Source organism: Calidris pugnax, unplaced genomic scaffold, assembly GCF_001431845.1.
Source record: "Calidris pugnax isolate Ruff unplaced genomic scaffold, ASM143184v1 scaffold50, whole genome shotgun sequence".
Lineage (NCBI taxonomy): Eukaryota > Metazoa > Chordata > Aves > Charadriiformes > Scolopacidae > Calidris > Calidris pugnax.
The window spans coordinates 1,603,196-1,608,180 of NW_015090780.1; positions in this window are offsets into that span (position 1 = coordinate 1,603,196).

Below are 4,985 nucleotides of genomic sequence, written 5' to 3' on the forward strand. Positions count from 1 at the left end.
CGTTCTCTTTGAGTGTGGTCTTGCCCTTTGCCTGGGAAGAGCGAGTCTGATAGCAGAAACCTTTGAACTTATCAGGCCCCCACCACCCTGGGAACGTGTTTGCCAGCGGTGGTTACACCAAGTTGTGCCATTTGCCAAAAAAGGGGTGAGAAAACCCATGTTTAAGCACGGGTGAAGTGGAAACGGTTGGTCTTGAGGCAAAAAAAGCCTGTTTTCCTTTGAGTTCATAACGGAAACTCTTGTGCTTTCTCTTGAATAGCTGGTGAAAGTGTGCGAAGCTGCGTTTTCATTCAGGAGGGTGTAGATCACAACTGTCCCCTGGAATTGTAGTTTCCCAAAGGTGAGTGAGAGGTGTTGGGAGTCCAGAGACTCTTGCTCGGGGGTTTCGTGCCGTCACCGGCATCCTCCCTGTGTGTGGGCTAAGGGGAAGGGGGGTTGTTTGGGGAGGAGAACAGAGACATCAATCTGGTGTGAAAAGAGGAGGGTGGACACATGGGCAGGGAATGTGGCAAGGCCAGGATTTCGAGACTGAGCCAGAAACTGCAGGAGGAACAAAAAATTCTAAAAAGTAGCTTTCAGCACGTGCTGCTCCTTCCTCAGCCCCTTGTGCTTCTCACGCGGCTTTTACTCTTTCTCCATGATGTGATGTGTGTAAGTGCTGGGACGTGGGGGCTGTATCCCACCTCTCTGGGAAGGGAATTATGGCATTTTGGTTGCTGTGGCACTTCCCAGCGTGGTGATGTGCTTGGGAAGGCTGAGTGATGGTGGGACATAAGTCCCTCTGCCCTGTGGTGCTGTCGTTTGGTGGCTGGGGGTGTTGGGATGGGGAGGGATGGCTGGGACCATGGCTTTTCTTGCTGGAGATCTTCCTCATTTACGTTTGGAGCATCTCCCTCGAGCCAGATACTGTGTGTGTGCCCACAGATCGGGATCCGTGCGCTTTCCCTGCCCCTTGCTCAGGTGGGAACACCCACATCCCTGAAGGATTTGTTGGGAAAGGCTGCCCAAGAGCCCTGGGATTGAGAAGACACAGGGGAAGGATTTGCTGGAGGAGAGTTGCCCTTTGTGGGTGGTGAGAGAAGAGATTGTTTCCCAGTGTCGTGCACTGGGATGTGCTGGAAGCCCTGGGCAAGGGGACCTGGGCTGGATGGAGATGGAGCTCAACAGCATCGAGCTCCTTTTGCCACCTGTAGCTTCCCTTTCCCCCTGCCCAGGGGGTTACATTCCTTGCATTTGGTGCTTTTTGTTTATTAATTTCTTTATTTTTTGGGGTAAAAGGGATCGTCAATCTCACAGCCTTTTCATGTTTGTAGATGTCGGTGTGTTTTTTAAATAGATTATGGCACCTATGAATTTTAACTATATATAGAGCTCAATAAACAAGTTATATGGGTGCTGTCTGCGGCGGTATGTTGCTGTGTGTGCCGTGGGTCTGGCTTGGCGTGGTGGAACATTCTTGCCAAGCTGAGGAAGAGCTGGATTATTCAACCATATCTCTTCCTCAAACACACCCACTCCACTCTGTGTTGCTGTCGGTTCATATATATATATATTTTTTAATTATTATTATTTTTTCCATTGCAATCGAAACTGAGTCGGGGCAGTTTCCTGGGATGCTGGTGGTGATTTTGCTGTTCGAAACTCGGAGGGGAAAGAGGAGGGGGCTGAAAGCTGGGGCCCACAATGCCTGTAAGGTATTTTTAGGGGTCTCACCTCTGTTGTAAGCGCTGACTGGGGTTCGTGGCAGCTTCTGCCTGAACCCAGAGTGATAACCATCAACACAGAAATCCAAACTTGCCGTGCTCTGCCTCCCTGGGAGGAAACACAGCCCCGGCCCTGCTCCGGTGTGGGGACGTGCGTCACTTTGGATCTCGGGTGGGTGAGACCCGGGGGTGATGGCCCTTTTTTGGGGGCAGAAGGAGCCTCTCCATACCCTTCCCCTCTGGCCACCACTGCTCCCCCCGAGCTGGACCCATCCCTGGGTACCAGGACCCGTCCCTGGGAGCCCGACCCCTGCTCTCTCTGCCGGGACCTCTCCGCTCGCCCGGGGGGCAGCAACCGGTGGCCCCGGGGGCGGATGGGGGGGAGCCCGGGAGGCGATGGCGGGGCCGCGGGGCAGCACTCCCCCGCGGGGGCCGGGGCTGGGCCGGCGGCGGTGTGGCCGGGCCCGTCCCCTCCCACCGTGGAGCCAAGTTCAAACCGCGAGCCCCGGCGGAGCGGGAGGCGGCGGAGGGGCCGGGCCGGACCGGGCTCCCCGGGAGCCGCCGCGGGGTCCGCGCCCTCGGTGGGGGGGGGGACCCCATGGTGAGTGCGCCGGGACCCCTTTTCCCCTTCCACGCCCCCGGGGGGTGCGGATCTATGGGTGGGGGCGGCTCTTTCCCCCCATCCCCGGGAGGGGGCTGGACCGGAGCCCCGCCGGACAGCAGCTCCCTCCCCGCTCCGCCGGGATGGGGTCGGTTCCGCCGGGATGGGACTCGCAGCAGCCCCGATAGGGCTTGGGACCCCTCGGGACGCGGCTGGTGCTCTTGGGATGGGGCTTGGACCGACCGGGAGAGGGGCCGGTCCGGCCGGGAAGGGGTTGGTCCAGCCGGGAAAAGGGACACGGACTGGTCGGGATGGGGCCGGTCCAACCGGGAAAAGGGCTTAGACCGGTCGGAAATGGAGTGGGCAGGGTCAGGATGGATCCGGCGGGGAGGGTCGCGACGGGATGGGGCCGGTGGGGAAGGGGTTCCGTTCCCGGTGGGGGGGCTGCTCCAGAGGGATCAGGGTGCTGGGGCTGGGATGGGGCTTGGAATTGGCTGATCCCAAGGGGGAGAACGGAGGGTCTGTCCCTGCTCGGGGCTCCAGCAGGTGCTGGGGCTCTGGAGGGGGGTGGCAGCAGGGTCCCTTTGGGTAGGAGGGTGCTGGGGACAGGGTCTGTCTGTCTGGAAAGGCCTGGTAACCCCAGTGGGGCAGTCGGCATTACCCCTCGCTGCCAGGGTGGCTGGGGCCAACACGAGTGCCACCAGGAGCTGCTCTATCAATAATGGTGATTTCCCTTATCTCCTGGTGTTTGCTGGAGGATTAGAGCCGAGGAAGAGATTAGCTTTCCCTGCCAGGCGGAGCGGGCTGTGACCGTCCTGCACCCCGTGCCCCACAAGCTGCTCCTTCCCTGCCAGCCCTCCCTTGGGAAGGGATGTCCCAAATCCCAGAGCTGCCCTGCCTGCTCCTTCTGCGGGGATGGGAGCGAGGGGAGGAGGAATAACCCCAAATGGGCCTCTTGAACCCATCTTCCTCCATCCTGAAGGGTGGGGAGCAATGGCTGGGACTGGGGTTTGCCGGCTTCGTCTCTCTCCCACATCCCTGTCTTGTCACTGCTGCTTCCCTGCTCTCTCTGGGGGTGGTGGGAAGCACCTACTGCTCTCTCCAAGCTCCTCTCCCGGCTGCTCGCTGAGCTTTTATAACTGTCAGCTGCGTTTCCTCCCGTGCTAAGGACTGAGGGTCTGGTGCCAGGCTCGGCTGCCTGGAAATGCTGTAAATGGTGTGCTTTCTCCTGGAATTTGGTCCCAGTTGTTTAATAAGCCACTTCAGGGAAGTCATTCCCAGCTTAGTGGTAAAATCTCATGGCCTTGTCTTCCCGGCGGTGGAGGCTTCCTGAGAGCAACCCTTAGACTTTGGACAGGGTGTCCTCATGGAAGCAGCGCTCTCCTTTGGTGTCCCTGAGGGTTATACCCTCAACTTCTCTGCTGAATCCCCCCCTGGGGTGAGATCTCTGTGGGTTTGCAGAGAGCAAAGCCAGCAGCACGGGGAGGCTTTTCCCTGCCCTTCCCGGCCCCTGGCTGGGCCCCAGCAGGGCTCTACTGGAAGGCGTGTGGTGATTAAGGAAGCCGAAGGCTCCGGTGGGATTTGTACCGGTTGCACGTGGATTTGCTGGTCTCATCGCACGCGATTCTGCTCCGAGGTGATGCCTGTGTCCATGGATTCCTGGACTTGTGGCGTGTTGGGTTTTGCCTCGTGTTAAGCCCCCTTTGCTCCTGCTGATCAAAGGTTTCCTCGCTCCTTTTGGAGCCAGGACCAGCCCTTTATGGAGCGAGGAGCACGGGGCGGATGCCGGTTTTTACAACCAAACCCTCCAGGTTTTCCCACCAAAGGGCAGGATGGACGGCGTCTGCCTGGGCTTGGACTTCAGCAAGGAAATCTTCTTCCTTCTGGCTTCTCTGAGCAAAAAGCCAACGCTGAGAGGCAGAGGTGGCCGGGGTGGCAGTGAACCCACCGAGATAGGAGCTGGGGCTGGGGGCAGGCGGACGCTGGCAGAGCTGCCTGCCCCTTCCTCCTTGCACGCTTTGGCCACAGCGCAGGGGTTGCATAGTTGGAAGGAGCTGAGCTGCTTTCTGCCTGCCCAGACCTGACGCCCAGAGAGGAGGGGATGAAGGAGGGGGGGGAATTTTTTTTAGGGGGGCTTTTCCTGCAAACTGGGAGCTGGTAGAAATGCCCCGATGCCGGGATGGGGCCGCAGTGCTGCGTGGAGCTGTTGGGTTCCTTTTCTGGCAGCTGCTGTGTGGGTATCGGGCTGCCCATCCTCTCCCTGCTGCTGCGGCACCGCTCAAATGTCCCCCCAGCTCCCAGTCACCTGAGGCTGCACTGGCTTTTATTCAAAGCCTGGGACTCATCCCTCGGGGGGGTCCGGCCACCCCCTCCCTGTGCTCCCCGCCAGCTTGGATGTCAGCTCTCGGGTTTCCCCGCTCTGCCGGGAAGGCTGGGAGCCAGGAGGGAGGCTGGGAGGCAGCCGGGACGCGCTGGTGCTTGTGCTGCTGCTTCTTATCTGGCTCTTGGGTGAGGGCATCCGACCCCGGGGACGAGCAGGGGCTGCGTGGGAGCTGGAAAAATGTGGAATAACTGTGTCAGTGGTGCAGGGAGCATCCTTCTGGGGGTGTTCCAAGTTGAGGAGTGGAGGTTTTGCTGGTGGAGAAGCAGGCAGCTCCCTGCCTCCAGCTCCTCTCCAAAGA